This window comes from Mirounga leonina, unplaced genomic scaffold (assembly GCF_011800145.1).
Source record: "Mirounga leonina isolate KUSES-001 unplaced genomic scaffold, KU_Mleo_1.0 Mir_357, whole genome shotgun sequence".
Classification (NCBI taxonomy): domain Eukaryota; kingdom Metazoa; phylum Chordata; class Mammalia; order Carnivora; family Phocidae; genus Mirounga; species Mirounga leonina.
In genome coordinates this window covers 5,343,792-5,364,312 of record NW_023270702.1, presented here as the reverse complement: position 1 = coordinate 5,364,312, position 20,521 = coordinate 5,343,792, and the positions used below count along the sequence as shown (strand labels likewise).

General features: G+C 40.3%; 2 long non-coding RNA genes across 2 annotated transcripts; one reads left to right on the top strand and one right to left on the bottom strand.

The window, feature by feature from the left end:
• The first annotated feature begins 70 nt into the window (after positions 1-70).
• On the top strand, positions 71-20,174 carry LOC118027067. Its single transcript, XR_004683745.1, has 4 exons — positions 71-155; positions 13,799-13,860; positions 18,188-18,564; positions 20,000-20,174. It is a non-coding gene; the product is annotated as an uncharacterized LOC118027067 (long non-coding RNA).
• On the bottom strand, positions 2,574-14,806 carry LOC118027068. The gene is made up of 4 exons (XR_004683746.1): positions 13,980-14,806; positions 11,554-11,792; positions 5,859-5,913; positions 2,574-5,256 (listed from the first exon to the last, which is right to left on the bottom strand). It is a non-coding gene; the product is annotated as an uncharacterized LOC118027068 (long non-coding RNA).
• Positions 20,175-20,521: the final 347 nt, after the last annotated feature.

Here is a 20,521-nt window from a genome sequence, read left to right as displayed (position 1 = left end):
AGGGCCCTTGGCCCCTAGGCGGGAAAGCTCAGGAGCCGGAGCTCCGAGGGAAGCGGCGTCTCTTGAGGGCCAGCCAAGTGGGGCGAGCGCCAGGCTGCGAGGAAAGTTGCAAGCCCGGCCTGGGCGAGGGAACGCAGGGCGCCCAGCAGGAAAGGGTGAGCCGGGGAGGGAAGGGGCCCGGGGCATAGGTTCGCGCTCCGCGGGTTCCGCCAGAACAGGTGGTGACCGCAGGGGCGAGCCGTGGCTTCCACCGGGGGGAGGGGGGAGGGGGTGCGGAGAAGCCGGAGACGGGAGACGTTTCTGGGGCTGGAGAGGAGCAGTGTCTGCATTTGGTGAAACCACAGCACGACTGCACGACTTGGACAAATTAGCAAAGGCAAACTCCGGGAGTTTGCTTCTCCCGCAGAGTTGGCAAAGGCTTATTTTTTATTTTGTAATCAACCGCAAAAAATGTTTGGCTCTCCAGTCGAGTTTTGTAGAAGAAACGTGCAGACTGTTTCTATCTCTGCCAGCTCAACTTCGAGCACTCTAGAAGGGTAGCAAGGGCTGCCCCTTCAGGGCACGTGCAGGCCCGAGAGGGCGGGCTGTTAACTACTTAGCAGTCTGTGGTGTCTGATCTTGGGGAGATCATTTAGAAACCATTTTAAAAATCATTCTGTTGTTGCAGAGCAAAAAATATTGTACTAAGACTGTTCAAATGAAAACACACAACGATCATCCTAAAATGCACGTGAAAACATATATCCATTGAGTCACCTCCCCTCTCAATGAGTCCCCGGTGCAGAGATGTGCCATCTCTCAGACCCCTCAGGCCTAATCTCCTATTCTCTCTCTTCCCCTATCCCATGACCTTCTTGCCTTTCTCACAGACTCCAGGCATGCACGTCCCTGCCTTTGCGCCAATGACTGGCTGATACTTATTCCTGGGCCCAGATATCTGCATGGTTCACATTCTCAGTTCCTTCAGGCTTTGCTCAAATGTCGCCTTTTTGAGGAATCCAACCATGACCACCCAAACTTAAAGTTGCAAACCGGCCCCCTCAGGATGCCCCATGATTTGGTCAGCTTTGTCTCTTCTCCACACCACTGGTCTTCCAGCGTCCTATATAATTTATTTCTTGTTTGTATGTCTTCTTTCTGCTAGAATGCAAACTCTTCAAGAGAGTTTCTTTGTTAGTGCCTAGAACAGTGTCTGGCATGTAGTAGGTGCTCATAAATGTTTGTTGAATGAGTGTGTTACATTACGAACTTTTTTCTATCTTTATTTTCTTTTTGAGGTTTCTCCAACTTCAAATTTTTAATGGAAAGTTCTGTGGCAGTGTGATCTCACTATCCTGATTTCTTCGTGTGTATAAAAACAGGAATTTTATGCAAGAAAAGGAAAAAATAATGGTTTCAACTTAAACGACTCTTTGATTTCCAAGTTGTTTTCTGTTAGCAAAACAAGTTTCTATTTTAATCTCAGGAAATATCCGTGCCAATTCAGGCTTGGGACATTATTTTAGGCAAACAGCTTGGTGTCATCTATTTCAGATCTTTCTAATGAAGTCCAAAAATGTAGGAGTCAAAATATTTTTTCTTCAGAAAATCAAATTTTTGTAAGTTTAATGTAGGCTTGGTTCCAGGCTCCAGTGGCTACTCCTTAGCCATTTCCTTTGTTTATTGATTCCCGGGTTGGATTTGCAAATAAGCCCCACCAGAGCAACAGATGATTGTCAAGAAGGGGCTAACCTATAGGCTAAAAGCTGGAGATAGAAGGAAAGGAGGACAGGTGATAGGTGAAAATATGACAGTATCTGAAGCAAAAGTGTAATGCCCTATCGGCAGGCCTTTTAACATTTTTTTCCATATCTTTTTCTTTGGCTTAGAAAACACTCCATTCATCTTCCTTCTTCATTTGCACGCTCTCCACTTGCCCTTTGGGTCCAAGTTTAGCTGACATTTACCCAGGAAGCCTTTTCTGTTTTTTTGCTCGGCTGAGACTTTCGTGGTATAATTACAACACTATGCATCCCATATTGTAACTCCTAATGCAGTGTGTTTAATGCATTGCTTCTCTACCACTCTGAGTTCTATGAGACGGGGCACAAGGCCTGGCACAAGGCTTCAATTCAGTAAATATTAAATGTTGGATTGGATTGAATTGAATTCTTCCTGGTGAACTTTAGCTTCTTGCCTGAGTAAGCAGTAGCTGATTATATCAGTCTTTGTTGAATCATGGAATGAGGAGACTCTAAAGGAATTCCAAGGTTAGTATGCTGCAGTTATGACCACCATTCCAGAAACAAGGTGACGTTCCCATGGGAGTGCCAATTACTGTCTCAGTCTTGAAAACAAACAACCAGATCAAAACAGTTTGCTTTTCACAATACCTGTACTTTTCCAATAGGACAACTTTTTGGTTAGGTTTCCTACCCGATAATGCCACCTTGCAAGTGGTAATCACAGTGTTCTCACAAATAATTGTCACTAATTACAATGTGATACAGTTAAATAACAAAATAGGACCACACAAAAACAACTTCAGACGCGTGGACATTAGAAGCTCTTAATTGTTTTGTCTTCTTTTTTTTTTTCAACAAATATTTAGTGAGAGCGTACAATGTATTGGCCATTTCTTGGTACTAGGACTTCAGCAGGAAAAAAGACAAGGTTGTGACCTGAGAGCACACTGCAGTTGGGGGGGGAGGGCGTGGTTTGTCAGGGAGTAAGTGCTGTGAAGAGAGGATAAAGGTACAAAGAGAGGGTAAAGGAAGGATAAGGTGATAAGAGATGGGGTGTGATTTTAGGTAGAGTGATTTGGTCCCCTCTGGGGAGGTGACATTTAAAGAGAAACTGAATAAGGTGAGGGTGTGTGGTGGGGACAGTACCCAGGCAGAGGGGAAAGAAAATGTGTTCTCTATCAAGTTCTCATAGTGGCTGTCAGCAAGCTTTTTCTCCCCCTGTCCCACATACAGTGGTGGCATAAGGACAGGATACCTGCTTTAAGAACTCCTATTAAGAAAGGAGAAGGATGAGGAGCACATAGCCGCTTGTTCACTGCAATTTTGACTCCCAGCCGAGCAAGAATTATGGAGATTCTTTGCTCCAGCTGTAGAAGAAATGCCTTGGTCAGACAGTTGGGTCACCTCTGTTTCTCCAACCTTGTCCATTCATCTTCCATAGCCACACCAGAAGGGGCTATTGGAGCATGTGTCTTCTTTCGAGGCTGTACATCATTCATAGCTCTTTTTCTACTGGTACAAAATCAAGGGTCTGAGCGTTGCTTTAAGGGGCTAACAGAGACAGATATTTTCAGGCCAGGCTCGTGGTTTCTGCAGTTACCAGATTTCTTTAGAACCCCAATGGGCTTCTGATCTAATTGTTTTCAGTCAGTTCCTTGTACCAATAACCATAACCAAAATCTTTTCTACTCCTAGTTCTTAAGCCTGCTTTATTTCTTTGCTTCTTTGGGTCCATACCTTACTCTTTCATCTTAATGGAGGCCACCTTGAAGCTAGCTAAAATAATAGGGCTGTTCAGAAGGGAACACCCGTACTCTGATACTTGCCACAAGGCTTAGATCCCTTTATTGATATTAATGTTTGGGGCATCAAAGCAGTTGTCTTTTTCAATCCAAGGAGGCTCCAAATTTCTGGACATTCTCATTTCTTTCCATTCCTGCTTGCAAAGCAGCCAGTTTTTGGCCGAGCTCATCTCTTTCTTAAAAAAGTGCCTTGTCAGAGCAACAAGGAGCAGTGAAATACGCTAACATTTTCATTTTTTACAATGATATTCCCTAGTGTTGTGTCCTTCACGTGATCATAGATAATGATTTTATGAAATAGCATGTCTAGGGCCTTTCTAGCCCACACACAGCAGTTCTAGTTGTACCACAGAGCATATCATCCCTTCAGAGAGTAAATAATTCCGATACTTAAGCTCTTTTAAATATCTAAAGAGGAGTGCTTATAATTATTCTTAAGAAGTCATTGATATTTAAGTCTGGAAAAAATAGCTTTCTCACATGTGCCCAAACATACACACATATACCCAGCTCATCTCTGATACAAATATAAATGCACAAAGCCCTAAATAAATGATTAGAAGTATAATCTATTAACATATAGAAGAATCCATTATAATCAGGTTGACAGAAAACCTCTATGTGGGTAAAGGGTTAACAAAATCCTTTCCCCTTCTGCATGAGAATTTGACCTTATGTTAACTTTCTAGCTCCCGTTCCCCTGGCAACCTGATAAGGTGGTTGGTGAACTATGTTGCTATGTGGCTGGTAAGAATGGATCCCTGATTGATCAACTGTGTTTAGACAGAACAAAATATACCCAATAGCAAACCATAGCATTGGAGGGACCTGAATTCAGTGACTCTTCTAACTGGGTGTGTCCCTTGTAGAGCCCTTGGACACTATGCTGATGAGATATTGGCTCCAGAGGGGCATGAGGCTGTTGAGCCAGAGCAGTTTCCCATCTGTGTAAAGTGTTTATCATCAGGCACCCGGGCTGTTCTGCTGTGTGAGGAGTTCCACTGAAGAGAAGCACTTGATGCAGGCATACCGTGGTCCCTGTCCCTTATCCTGAGTATGCAAGTGCCATCTTGCGAGCCTAAATGTTCTGAATCTTTACTTAAACCTAAGAAGACCTGAGGTTTCTGCAGACTCCATGATCAGTGCTATTGATTCCTGATTTTAAAAAAACAAACAATAAACTATTAATAAAATAATAACTCAAAGAATAATGTAGAATGTGAATACTGGGAAAATTCTTATCAACGTCGGGAATGAGATGCGAATGCCCATATCACTACTTTCATAATATTCTAGAAATAGGATTTGATGCAGTCAGACAAGGAAAAATGTGAATTATTGAAAACAAGGGGCAAAGTTCTCATTAAGATGATATGATTAGGTAACTAGAATAGCCAAATAGTATTTAAAAAATTTATTGGAAAAAAATCAGAATATTTGGTAAGATAGTTACAAAAATGGTAATTTAAATATATAAACACACACCTATGTGAAAAGTTAATATATATTTTAAAAATTACCAACTTGCAAGATTGAACTCCAAAATTTTGTTCCAGCCTTCTCTTCACAAACTGAAGGCATTGGAGTTTGATCTAATACAGCACACATGAGCAACTAATACGCTTCAGGCACGACGATTACCGTTGCTCTTTCTCATCCACCTTCAAATAATTCTGCCAAAGACACCGGAAGACTTTATTTGATAGGCCTTTCATTCTATTTTAATGTCACTGGAAGAATTCAAATGGGCACAAATGGATGAAATTAGAAAGCAATTTTAATAGTCATGTTGTAGTCTACTTTTCAGCCCTTTTAAAATTATACCTTAGTGATATGATACAAATTTTAAAGCAATTTGGATTCATGTTTTTATGTAGAAAAATGGGAATGTTGGGGCGCCTAGGTGGTGCAGTCGGTTAGTTTTGTCTGAGGTCGTGAGCTCAGGGTCCTGAGATGGAGCCCCATGTAGGGCTCTGCGCTCATTGCTGAGTCTGCTTAAGATTCTTTCACCCTCTACCCCTCCCCACCTCTGCTCACTCGCTCTCTCTAAAATAAATAAATAAATCTTTTTGACAATGAATTTTTAGGATCAGTTAACCAGGGATGGTAACACTAACTTCTCCAGCACATCACCTCCAGTATCTTTGGCTTGACACAATAAAAATTCCTTTCATTAGTGCAAAATGTAATGCAGTTTGGACAGTCTCCTAAGCGATCCTTTACAGGTGGCTATTCAGGGATCAGGGCTCCTTCCATCCTGTGGTTCTGTCTTCCTAGAGTTCTCCTCATCTAGCCACATGGGTAACGGGGGAAGGAGTTCGAGCAAGCGTACCTGGGGATGTGCAGCATTCTGCTGGCCTCTACCTCGTCACATGGCTCCAACATAGCTGCAAGAAAAATTGAAAAATATATTCTTCCAGTATGCCGAGAAGGAAAATGAAAATTTTAAATTGAATGCCTAACATTGTCTTTGTCCTGGCCTCAAGAAGCTAGTGAACTTAGTATTTAATTACTGTCAGAAAGAATGCTTAACAGTAATTATAACAGTACTGAAAAAAAAATCATTGTCTTTGAAAATCATTCTCCGAAATTCATTTAATCAATGATTTTCATCATACAGCAAGTCAATATATTTGGGATCCTGAACGTATAATTCACCTGATTAAATTAGGTAAATTGTATAAAGTACTTCGTCCAGCACATAGTATAGGTAGGACAAGCTCGACAAGTATTGATTGCCTCAAGGAAAGGTTTTACTGCTGGGAATGAAATAAGATTTTTCTATGTCCAAGGCAGGCAACTGGAAACCTTTGCATTAACATTTTCCATGCCTAAACCAACTCTGACAAGCTCTATTGTGAATATCTCATCTCAACTGAGCTTTTATCAAAGTATTTGAGCAAATTCAAAGTTGCCTAAATACTCTTGCATCCCCCTGCCCCATGGGGGAAGTACTAGTTAAGTTTTTCACCTTTCATAATAAATGATCAATTTTCTGGTCTCTAAACATGGACCTGTTTGTTCTCAAACAACACAGGAGACCAGTTCCTTAGGTAAAATTTTAGTGCTTATAAAAGTCCTTGTTAAAATAAATGATATTTATGGAAGGCAGTGTAGATAGGGGACATGGTATTTGGATAAATTTGGATTTCCCAAATAGTGACCTTGGATCAAGTTAGTCTCTTGGAACTTAACTTAGAACCTGGAAGACTCTTCTCTTACTGAGTTGGGCTTTCAGCTGTTACGAGTTTATTTCGAAATACAGTTAAAGAAGATTTGCACTTATGCTTTCTGGAAGACTCTTGTGGATATTATCTGATGTATCTATCTTGATCCCGTAAGGTAACTAGTTTCTTAGAGAATTTAGGGCCAAGAAAAAATGTTGTTTCTTCTAAGAAAATTTTATGTCTTTTATTTTCTGATGAAAACTTACTGTACCAATCTTCCCTTTTAAAAGTGGCTGCCAGAAAACTATGGAGACAGTAAAAAAAAATCAGTGGTGGGGTGCCTGAGTGGCTCAGTCGTTAGACTTCTGCCTTCGGCTCAGGTCAAGTCATGATCCCAGTGTTCTGGGATCGAGCCTCTTGTCGGGCTCCCTGCTCTGGGGGAAGCCTGCTTCTCCCTCTCCCACTCCCCCTGCTTGTGTTCCCTCTCTGGCTGTGTCTCTGTCAAATAAATAAAATCTTAAAAAAAAAATCAGTTGTTGCCAGGGGTTAATGAGAAGAGATGGATGAATGGGCAGAGCACTGAGGATTTTTAGGGCAAGGGAACTATTCTGTAGGATACTATAATGGTGGGTACATGTCATTATATGTTGTCAAAACCTATAGAATATACAAGAATAAGAGTGAACCCTAGTGTTAAACTATAGCCTTTGGGTGATTACAATGTGTCAATATATGTGCATCAGTTGTAACAAATGAACCACTCTGGTGGGGGATGTTGGTAATGGGAGAGCCTATGCATGTGTGGGGGCAGGTAGTATATGAAAAATCCTTGTAACTTCCACTCAGTTTTGCTGTGAACCTACAACTACTCTAAAAAATAAAATCTATTAATTTTTTAAAGAAGAAAGTATATATATTTTGTCATGAATTTTCCCCAGTAATTTAAAGTTTGTAAGGTAGTTGTATTTAATGTTGTTTACTTAAAATTGTGGACAATTAAAATTCTCATATAAACTTGGAAGAACACACACAAAATAACTAAATATATATATTTAGTTAGTATATATATATATATATATATATATATATATTTTAAAAAACTTCCCAGGAAGCCCAGAGTTAAAATTCTGCCATAACCACTAAGGAAATTGAAGCAGTCATCAAAAATCTCCCAAAAAACAAAAGCCCAGGGCCAGATGGCTTCCCAGGGGAATTCTACCAAACATTTAAAGAAGGATTAATACCTATTCTTCTGAAACTGTTCCAAAAAACAGAAATGGAAGGAAAACTTCCAAACTCATTTTATGAGGCCAGCATTACCTTGATCCCAAAACCAGACAGAGACCCCATCAAAAAGGAGAACTACAGACCAATATCCCTGATGAACATGGATGCAAAAATTCTCACCAAAATACTAGCCACTAGGATCCAACAGTACATTAAAAGGATTATTCACCACAACCAAGTGGGATTTATCCCTGGGCTGCAAGGTTGGTTCAACATCCGCAAATCAATCAACGTGATACAATACATTAACAAAAGAAAGAACAAGAATCATATGATCCGGGCGCCTGGGTGGCTCAGTTGGTTAAGCGACTGCCTTCGGCTCAGGTCATGATCCTGGAGTCTCAGGATCGAGTCCCGCATCGGGCTTCCTGCTCAGCGGGGAGTCTGCTTCTCCTTCTGACCCTCCCCCCTCTCATGTGCTCTCTCTTTCTCATTCTCTCTCTCAAATAAATAAATAAAATCTTTAAAAAAAAAAGAATCATATGATCCTCTCAATAGATGCAGAAAAAGCATTTGACAAAGTATAGCATCCTTTCTTGATCAAAACTCTTCAGAGTATAGGCATAGAGGGTACATACCTCAATATCATAAAAGCCATCTATGAAAAACCTACAGCAAATATCATTCTCAATGGGGAAAAACTGAGAGCTTTCCCCCTAAGGTCAGGAACGTGGCAGGGATGTCCACTATCACCACTGCTATTCAACATAGTATAGTATTAGAAGTCCTAGCCACAGCAATCAGACAACAAAAAGAAATAAAAGGCATCCAAATTGGCAAAGAAGAAGTCAAACTCTCATTCTTTGCAGATGATATGATACTTTATGTGGAAAACCCCAAAGAATCCACCCCAAAACTGCTAGAACTCATACAGGAATTGAGTAAAGTGGCAGAATATAAAATCAATGCACAGAAGTCAGTGGCATTCCTATACACCAACAACAAGACAGAAGAAAGAGAAATTAAGGAGTAGATCTCATTTACAATTGCACCCAAAACCATAAGATACCTAGGCATAAATGTAACCAAAGAGGCAAAGGATCTGTACTCAGAAAACTATAAAATACTCATGAAAGAAATTGAGGAAGACACAAAGAAATGGAAAAACGTTCCATGCTCATGGATTGGAAGAACAAATATTGTGAAGATGTCAATGCTACCTAGAGCAATCTACACATTCAATGCAATCCCCATCAAAATACCATCCACTTTTTTCAAAGAAATGGAACAAATCATCCTAAAATTTGTATGGAACCAGAAAAGACCCCGAATAGCCAGAGGAATGTTGAAAAAGAAAAGCAGGGGTGCCTGGGTGGCTCAGTTGGTTAAGCGACTGCCTTCGTCTCAGGTCATGATCCTGGAGTCCCGGAATCGAGTCCCACATCGGGCTACCTGCTCAGCAGGGAGTCTGCTTCTCCCTCTCCTGCTCCCCCCTCTTGTGCTCTTTCTCTCTTTCACTCTCTCTCTCAAATAAATAAATAAAATCTTAAAAAAAAAAAAAAAAGAAAAGAAAAGAAAAAGAAAAGCAAAGCTGGCGGCATCACAATTCCGGACTTCCAGCTCTATTACAAAGCTGTCATCATCAAGACAGTATGGTACTGGCACAAAAACAGACACATAGATCAATGGAACAGAATAGAGAGCCCAGAAATGGACCCTCAACTCTATGGTCAAATCATCTTTGACAAAGCAGGAAAGAATGTCCAATGGAAAAAAGACAGTCTCTTCAACAAATGGTGTTGGGAAAATTGGACAGCCACATGCAGAAGAATGAAACTGGACCATTTCCTTACACCACACACAAAAATAGACTCCAAATGGTTGAAAGACCTCAATGTGAGACAGGAGTCCATCAAAATCCTAAAGGAGAACACAGGCAGCAACCTCTTCGACCTCAGCCGCAGCAACTTCTTCCTAGAAACATCGCCAAAGGCAAGGGAAGCAAGGGCAAAAATGAACTATCGGAACTTCATCAAGATAAAAAGCTTTTGCAAAGCAAAGGAAACAGTCAACAAAACCAAAAGACAACCGACAGAATGGGAGAAGATATTTGCAAATGACATATCAGATAAAGGGCTAGTATCCAAAATCTATAAAGAACTTATCAAACTCAACACCCAAAGAACAAAGAATCCAATCAAGAAATGGGCAGAAGACATGAACAGACATTTTTCCAAAGAAGACATCCAAATGGCCAACAGACACATGAAAAAGTGCTCAATATCACTCAGCATCAGGGAAATTCAAATCAAAACCTCAATGAGATACCACCTCACACCAGTCAGAATGGCTAAAATTAACAAGTCAGGAAATGACAGATGTTGGCAGGGATGCGGAGAAAGGGGAATCCTCCTACACTGTTGGTGGGAATGCAAGCTGGTGCAGCCACTCTGGAAAACAATATGGAGGTTCCTCAAAAAGTTGAAAATAGAGCTACCATATGATCCAGCAATTGCACTACTGGGTATTTACCCCAAAGATGCAAAAGTAGGGATCTGAAAGGGTACGTGCACCCTGATGTTTATAGCAGCAATGTCCACAATAGCCAAACTGTGGAAAGAGCCCAGATGTCCATCGACAGAAGAATGGACAAAGAAGAAGTGGTATATATATATATAATGGAATATTATGCAGCCATCAAAAGGAATGAGATCTTGCCATTTGCAACTACGTGGATGGAACTGGAGGGTATTATGCCGAGTGAAATAAGTCAAACAGAGAAAGACATGTATCATATGATCTCACTGATATGAGGAATTCTTAATCGCAGGAAACAAACTGAGGGTTGCTGGAGTGGGGGGTGGGGTGGGAGGGATGGGGTGACTGGGTGATAGACACTGGGGAGGGTATGTGCTCTAGTAAGCACTGTGAATTGTGCAAGACTGTTGAATCTCAGATCTGTACCTCTGAAACAATGCAATATATGTTAAGAAAAAAAAGAAGAAGAAGAAGAAGATAGCAGGAGGAGAAAAATGAAGGGGGGGAAATCGGAGGGGGAGACGAACCATGAGAGACGATGGACTCTGAAAAACAAACTGAGGGTTCTAGAGGGGACGGGGGTGGGAGGATGGGTTAGCCTGGTGATGGGTATTGAGGAGGGCACGTTCTGCATGGAGCACTGGGTGTTATGAACAAACAATGAATCATGGAACACTCATCTAAAACTAATGATGTAATGTATGGGGATTAACATAACAATAAAAATAATAATAATAATAAAAAATAAAAAAATAAAATTCTGCCCTAAGAGTCACTTTAACTCTTTGGATGGGTTAGCATGTGTACTCTTTTCCAGCTTTCACGGGCCCTCATTTTCCGTTTTATTATATGAGGTGTTATGAGAGAATAAGAAATAAGATATTTGGTCTTGGCCCTGGTTTCTGGCACAGAGCTCCTAAAAACCCTTGCCCTTTCCTGAATGACAAGGGTGAGAGGAGCATCTTCTGTTATTCATAAAAAGCCTCTTTTCAACCATATCTGAGTTTAAGAGGTGACTCTTGTGCCCTATAAACTTTCAGCCCCGATCCTAGACATCGGAGGAAGGGACGAGGGTAGGAGATTGAGAACACTCACCAGTGGTCCATTTGATCAATCATGTCCACGTAAGGAAGCCTCCACAAAATCCCTAAAGGACTGGATCAGGAGAGATTCCTGGTTGTTGAGCGCATCCACGTGCCAGGAAGATGGCAGCCTGGAGAGGGCGCCCCTTCCCACATGCTGCCCTTCGCATTCCTTTCATTTGGTCTTTCCTCATAATAAATAGTAAGAATGTTTCCCTGAGTTCTGTGAGTCATTCTAGCAAAATCTTGAACCTGAGGAGAGAGTTATGAGAGCCCCTGTTTTACAGCTGGTCAGTCACAGGTACCAGTGACAGCCTGCGGCTTGTGGCTGGTGTCTGAAGGGAAGCAATCTTGGGACAGAGCCCTTACCCTGTCCAGTTTACTCTAATTCTGGGCAGTTGGTGTCATAATGAATTAAATCGTAGGACGCCCAGCTGGTGTGCACAGAGAATTGGAGAATTACTTGATATAGAAAACCCACACATTTGGTATATCAGAAGTGTTTTAAGTAGGAAGAAACAGAGTTTTCTTTTATTACCCTTATTTTATGCTGTCATTTCTTGAGGCTTTTCTCCAAGTCCAATTTGGAAAAAAGCAGGACTAAAATAAATTTAATAAATAAAAAGATAAAAAGATAGTCTCCCAACTATTAACATTTAGGTTTGATCGAAAAGCTATAGCTTAGTTATTTGTTTTTTGTTTTAGTATTTCCCATAAGTTTTTTTTTCTGCTTCTGACACTGAGTCATGTTCTCCAGAAAATCTTTAGATTTCTAATTGTACGATCTTCCCTATATATAGGTAGTTCACATTCTTTATATTCACTTTGGCCCCCTCTGTTCAAACAATAAAATCTCTCTCCTATAAATAGATTGTTGTTTTGTTTTTTTTTTCCTAAATGGAGATGCAAAATGCAGTTCCAAGACCTTACCACTCGTTGTTGGAAAGCTCCTTATGGGTAACTTTTTACTTGTTCTGTTCCAGGTGGAAAAAACAAAATATCATACTATATACGTCTCAAGCTATATAGTTTATTGAATGAGCAAGGCCTTACTCCCCAGTGCTAATAAGCTGAAATGTAAAATTCATTGAAATCAAGTAGTTGGACGATACTGGTAGATGAATGTTTTTAATTACAGAGTGTTTCCAACTCTGGTAAATGTGCATATAAACTACAATTAATCTGCAAAATAATCCACCAAAGAAATCAAAACATTTTAGAAGTATTATCTCATTTTTCTAAATGCATGTCTAGGAATAGAGTATGATTTGGAAAAATTTTAAGGAAAAATTAATGCAGGATAGCACTTAGGGTCAGACTTCAGATTTAATTCCACTCTGACAAATACCAGTTGAGCTCTGACCGAAACTCCCTGAACATCAGTTAACTTTTATTATACAGGAATACTAATGTATTGTGTACACATAATTTTCCGTATATTATATTGTTTTGACATCCCGGGAAGCCATTCTGGCTGGAAAGAAACTACCCTTCTCCTGGCTAATTCTTAGAGATAGCCAAAGGGCCCCGGCCTGGAGCATAGCTTTGATATGAAAACTAACAGATCCAGAAGCACACCTCTGCTATGTGCCCTGTGCATTCCAGAAGTAATATTACTCTGCTTTATCCCAGGACCAGGTGCCAGGCAACTAGGGACCAGCCCTATAGACCAAAACCCACCAAAATTATTCAGACTAGTTAATCCTAAACTCATTACCCTGTCCTTCCTTGCCTTTCCCACAGAAACCCCAATAAAGGCCTTCGCCTAAGTGTTCCTTCCTACTCCCGTCTTCTGCCTCCTGACCTCCCCGGTGCTTTCCATGTGGCCCCACATTGCATCCTCCTGTCTTTAGGACTGTGTCTAAAGTAAACTTTTGTTTTTGACTGAGCCTCTCTTCTGTATCTTCTTATGGCCATACTTGACTGACTTTGTCATAAAGGATATAAAACAACCAACATGTGTCTTGCAGTTACTGTGAAAATATAAAGAGTTAAAATATAATGCCACGATTACAATGCTTGGAACAGAGAAAACATTCAAGTAATGGTAGTTGTTAAGAAAAGTAAGTCTAACGTAGGATGCATAACCCAACATTGATGAACTGGATCACACTCCATGCTCTGGCGTATCTGAATATAAAGCTATGGAGTGTCTGCACCTCTGTCTCTTTCCACAGTATCTGCATAGAAAGGAATGCTGGACCATTTCTGCATTCTTACAAGCACGTCTTTTTTTTTTTTTTTTTTTTTTGCCACAGGGATTTCCTGTCTCTTACTGAGATAGAGGCTGGAAGCAGAGGCTCCTGTCTTTCAACAACAGGTATGAATTCTGCCAACAGAATAGCCAATTTAAGCCTCCAGATAGGGAGGGATTCACCTGGACTAGAGACATAAAGAGTTTGTTATTTTTAATGGAATAAAGATGAAAGTGATACATACCAACTCAGACGAAGGAAAAGAAAGCTCTGACTGGACTTGATATCCAGGTTCGGTTTCTAGGAGTTGTGCCGAAGGCTCCCTGCCAGGCAGGAGATGTCCTCTCAGCTCATGTCAGCCCTTGGTGTGATCAGCTCAAATTTCTTTATAGACAAGAAGAGAGACTGATTTTGTCCGCTAAATAATTTAACAGGTTATCTGTTGCACAACTCTTATGTGTATTGTCCTGTGTTACATCTAAGTCCTATCCAACTTTGCCAGCTTCATCCCTTGTGGTCATTTAGTTTGGTTTTGTTTTCCTAAAAACAACAGCAGTAGCACATAAGACAGGTTCTTGTCACCAGGAAGTTGCCATATTTATGGTAGTGAATCAATCTTCTTTTACTCATCAAAAGTAACCCTGGGATTATGGGCTGGAAGAAAGGACATTAAAACCTAGAAGGTCAGGAATAATGGCTCCCAAAGATTTGAGTAACATCCTGGAAACTGAAGGGGATCCCATAGAACATTCCTCAAGGTATTGATGATATGATTTATAACATAAAATAACATATATAATAATCATCGGATTTACCATCTTTGGCAAAGATTTGGATCTCCTTAAGGAGGTTTCCAATTTTTCCCATTGACCCACCCATGTCTTTGAAACGCATTTTCTCCATTAAGGTTTGTTTGGCAAGCTGTTTGGAACTCTAGCACTTGTTTTCTAAGAAATCTGCCCACTGTTTGAAATCTGAAGAGCCAAGTCATCAGATATATAATAAAAACATAGGCACCATTCTAGCAATGGTGGACTAGGATGTTTTGAACCAACCCTCTCTTTGAGAACTAGAAAAGCTATCTAGGTGGTTAGGAACTGGGTTCATGGGGTCTGGATATGGGAACACAGGGAAGCCCAAAGAAATGAGCCTGAACTTATACTGCTCTTCTTCAGGTGACTACCAATTCTAAAAGTGGAAGCTGAAGGTGGGATACTGAGCAGACTTTCAATGGGTACATGGTCAGGGGGGAAGAGAAATTAGAGTTCAGAGCTTGCCAAGAGGGATGGGACCTGGTAAACTGCCTGGGTGTTTAGCTGGAATCCTGAAGGGGTATACCCCAGGAGGACGAGGACAGTGGATACAGATTAGCGCTCTCAAAGATTAGATGATCTAAGTCTGCTACTGTTGCAGCCCAGCTGCTTGCCAGAGGCAAAACAAACCCTCTCTGGAGGAAGATAACATCACCTATGGCCACAAATTATCACTGAATGTTTTATATCAAAGTCTGGCAATCAATTAAAAAGTATCAAGCACGTGAGGCAGAAAGAAAAACAGAGGACAATAGAAAGACTCATAGGGAACATAGAGATTTTGTTGTTATTCAGTAGAATTTTTAAAAATTATGATGAATACATTTAAGAAATTAAAAAATGAGATTGAGAATTGAGAATTTTGGCAGAGAAGAGGAAATGAAAATACAATTAAAAAAATAGGGGTGCCTGGGTGGCTCAGTCAGTTAAGTGTCTGCCTTCAGCTCAGGTCATGATCCCAGGGTCCTGGGATTGAACCCCATGCCAGGCTCCCTGCTCAGCAGAGTCTGCTTCTCTCTCTCCTGCCCCTTCCCCTGGCTGCGCTCTTTCTCTCTTTGTCTCTCCCAAATAAATAAAATCTTTAAAAAAAAATAAAAATAAGTTAAAAAATAAAAATAAAGAAATTCTAGGAATTTCTGGAATTCTGAAAACACAGTAACTGATGTTAAGAATTGAATGAATGGGTTTAATAACAGATTTGGTACAGCTGAAAAAGAATCAGGTAAGTCAGAAGAAAATACTTAGATTGAATCACAGATCAGCAAAAGGATGAAAAACACACAAAAGAGTAAGAGATGTATGGGATAGGTGAAAACGTTGAATATATATGTAATTGTAATCCTAGAAGAAGAGAGAGATCAGGACAGAGAGAACGGGATGGAATAAACGTATGAACAGATAATGGCTGAGAATTTTCCAAAATTGTTGAAAAGAATCAAGCCACAGATTTAAAAAACATCATAAACCCCAAGCAGGGTGCATATAAAGAAAAGCATAACCAGACAATACTGGAAAAACCAAAGGCAAAAATCTTAAAGCAGGCAAAAGGAAAAAAAAGACATAAATTTATTGGCTATTTCCTTTCCTAGGTGTGCTTTCAGAGAACAGCTTTGTGTGAGAGCCTGTGTGGAACATAAGCAAGTGGCCTTGGATTTGCTTTACTCTGTGTTTCTGTTTATTGTCAGTTACTTTGGGGAAATAGAGGCAGCATTCATCATTTGCAAAATCCTTAGAGCATTTACTTGATGACAGGACATAGTCATTTGGTACTTAAAGCCTGCTATGCATTATATATGTAAGAAACTTTGAGCACTTATTATGTGTAAGCCCTATTATTAGACCCAATTTTAGATGAGCAAACCAAAGCTTGGACAAGTTAAGTAATTTTGCTAAAGTCATGAGGCTAGTAAGAAGTAAAGCCTGACTTCATGGTCCTTCCTCCTAACTCCCTGGCTTATGTCACCAGTGGTAACAGTAAACTCCCCCATAGGAAGATCATGGCTCAACTTTCTGTTATCCCTCTCACTGCCTAGCCTTAAATGCCTTAGAGCCAGTGACTTGCTCAAATAACACTAATAACAACACAAGCCTAGCAATAACAGCTGCCTTTATTGAGCAGATACATTATACCAGGACTCATTTACTTCTCACATCCTTCTACCTAATACTAAGTAGCTACTAGTATTATCCCACTTTACATATTAAAACACTGAGGCACAGAGATGTTAAGTAACTTGCAAGGTCACACAGCTATTAAGTAGCAGAGCTGGAATCTAAAACTAGACAGTCTGGTTTCAGAGTGTGTTTTTAATCACACTTATTGCTCTTGCTATACTATTGTTCATTAACAAGAGCAGCAGAGGGAGAGAGAGTGATCTGTGTCCACCAGGACAAGGTTGGAAGCCTCCTAATTATTATTGTCAAGACAGCACACTCTTTGTTCTTGAAAGACCATATTTGTAAAAGATGCCAAGAAAAGGCAAATGATGACATAGGACATTTCGAGCTATCCACTTGGCTAAAGGACATTCTTCAGAATCTACGCAGTCATGTGCATTTTCCCCACAGAGTGAATTCTTTTTGTTCTTTTAAGATTTTATTTATTTATTTGAGAGAGAGAGTGCATGAGCAGGAGGAAGGGCAGAGGGAAAGGGAGAGAGAGAATCTCGAGCAAACTCCACACTGAGCACGGAGCCCAAGGTGGGGCTAGATCGTAGGACCCCGAGATCATGTCCTGAGCCAAAATCAAGAGTCAGCCGCTTATCCGAGCCACCCAGGCGCCCCCACAGAGTGAACTCTTTTTTTTTTTTAAGATTTTATTTATTTATTTGACAGAGAGAGAGAGACAGCGAGAGAGGGAACACAAGCAGGGGGAGTGGGAGAGGGAGAAGCAGGTTTTCCGCAGAGCGGGGAGCCCAATGCGGGGCTCGATCCCAGGACCTGGAATCATGACCTGAGCCGAAGGCAGATGCTTAACGACTGAGCCACCCAGGCGCCCCCACAGAGTGAACTCTTAACTCATCTATTTACCACAACAATTTTTATTACATATTTTTTATTCTCCTATTTTTTATATCTTCCCAACTTCATTTTACTTTTACCTTATCCCTTAGGTTAAAGAGTAAATGAACTGACTTCATATCAGAAATTTTTTTTGCTGGGCCCCAAATAAGTTGAAGCTTGACAAAAATGCTAAAACCACCCAGAGCTGGTTTAGCAATGTTTAAAAGGAGAAAATCAGGGAGGAAAGACTAGACCTACTGCTTGGGGAAGACAAACATTAATAGATGTCAGGAAGAAGGCAAAGCTATTCAGCTGCTACCTTTCTTTTAATCAAGGAAGATGAAGCACCTTCACATTGAAAAGAACAGGGCAAAAGGAAAGTGAGTCATAAATTTTACAACTCAGTCTCTACAAATGAATTGAAAGACAAAATATGATGGTCTCTCTTGCTCTAAGGCCGTGTATATCTGATCCAGTAGTGTAACTAACATCAAGTTTGAAAGTTGGTAGTCTCAGAAGAATGAATCCACAAATCTTGGGAGGAAGTATTTCAAAGATGTCATTATCAAATACTCCCTTGCCCTGAATGGAGTGAGACATGTAGAATTCCTACAAGAAATTCCTCATTCTGCCTTAGGGCTCATTTGGTTGCTGGAAACAGAAACCCACTCTGGTGACTTCAAAGAAGAGAGGCTTTATTATACCGCAGCTCCTCATGGAATTCAGAGGAAGAGAGACAGCCGAGCCCCAAGGGGAGTTAGACTTGGACACTGGAAAGTCTTCGGGAGCCATGCAGCTTTTCTTCTCTCGCCCACACTTTCGGGTTTCCCGGGCCTGTCCAGCCCCGCCCCGTGTGAGTGCCTCACGTGCATGGCTTGGCCCTCAGTCACCGCCATAGTCTCTCATTCGATAGGACGTGCAGCTCCAGGGACCGCCACTACCTGATTCTCAGCCTGTGTCTCAGTTCACATTGTCAAGAGAAAAATCATCAAACTGGTGTGGTTCATGAGTCAGGTATCACCTTTTTTCTGGGAGGGTTGGGTTTATTTGGTACAAACATGGGAAGAGAGGCTCACAACTGGTGCTCCAGTTGGGCGAGGGAGAGGGTTTTTCTTAAAGAAGAGACTGGGAAAGAAATCTCAAAAGGTGTCTCTAATCTCTGTGATCTAGATCCAGTGCTGCAGTGTCCTGGAATCTTCACAGTGTCTGAAATAATTTCCAAGAATTAGTCCAAGTATTGGGACAAATTTTGGGAAAAAGCCATTAGGAGGGAAGAATGGACATTTAATATATATGTAAATTATACTCCACTGAATGAGTTTTAAGCTCACTCTTCACCCATGAAATGAAATTCTAAAATTGAAATAGAAATTTAGTGACCTATTTGAACATTAACCAATTTTTAGGGCAAACACCAATGAAGTTGTATATCTTAAGATCAACATAAAGTGATACATCAGGCAGAGATACTCAATTCAGGTGCAGACAATAAATAATTATCAATACATAATTTGGAAGCAAACTCCCTTTTTGTTGTGCTACAGCTTGACTGAGACAATGGGGAAAATTTCAGGAAAGTCAGCAGAGAGTACCATTTTCAGTTGTCCTCGGACCCCTTCACCTAACCAGGTTGGAGTTAGCTTCTAACTCAGAGCAGGGCCCAGATCAAGATAGTCCTGGAGAATTGGCTTCTGTTGCCACCATCTCTCCAAACAAGATCAAAGCTCGGAGTCAAAGCCTAGCCCCACCCAGACTTGGGGGCCAGACATCAGGAACCTCAAGGGATGTAATCAACTGGTTTGACTTTCAACTTTGCAAGGCCATCTTGTCAGCATGAGAATTTATTTCCAGCAGTGGAATAGTTTAATGGCACAATATTCTCATTTTTATAAAATACTGAACTATTCTTAATAGTTAATTTTTCAATGAAAATGTAGGATATGCAACCTTTTAAATATTAAAATGTTTATCTCAGTTTTTAACATACATGATTGTTTATTTCATTCAAGCAAAATAATCATTTGTTTGACACTAGAGTTGCAAAAATTTTTGTAGGGTTTTGAAATTTTGATTTTTTTTCAATTTTTCAGATATAATTAAAAATGAAAACTTAATTTTTGTCTATTGTTTTGATTTTGTATTCTGCTTGAAGCATGTACTATTGATTATTTTTCTTTTGAAATCCAGTTTCTGTGTTACTAGGTCACTGCATTGCTTTAAGTTTGAATCTTTTAGTATTAAACTTGTGTGTATAACTGATGGTTATGCTTTTCAGCCTAAAGCTAAAAAAAAAAAGTTCAATCTTTTCTATGGTTCTAACACTTTAATAACTCTTATTTTAAATTGAACTATAGTTTTTAGTATTTTCCCAGAGGGGAAAGAAAATGCATCTGTAATTGATTGGACATTAACACTTGGCAGACGTTTAATCCTTGGCCTTTATTTGCAGAGAGGTAAAAGAAGATCGACGACTAAGGAGAATTTTTCAGTTGCTTTTCCAGGAAAAACAACAGCTCTGGTAGGTCAGTATTATTCCTGGTTTTCAGATAAGGAACCTGAGATCTAGAGAGGTTAAGTACCTCACCGAAGGTCCCACAGCTAGTAAGTGGCGGAGTCTGGTTTCTAATTCAGGGATGTCTGATTCCAAAACCGTGTTCTGTCTGTTGCATCCCTGGACTTGATGGTTTCACAAGAGTACAGATTCACAGCATGTACTGTTAGGGCAGAAGAAATGTATGTTTGAATTAGTTATAGCACAGTCCGGTTTAAAAATTCCATTTTGAGGGTTTGTCCATGTGGCAGCATGCTGGGGTGGTAGGAAAGTGATTATCTTACCTCATCACTACAAAATTACACTCTGTGACCTTATGACAACCCTACTTTCCCCTATAAAAGAGAAGAAAGTAGCTGATCATATATTGGCTCGAGAGCCTAGTGCAGGAAACTCTCATTAGGTTTGAATTACAGCTAA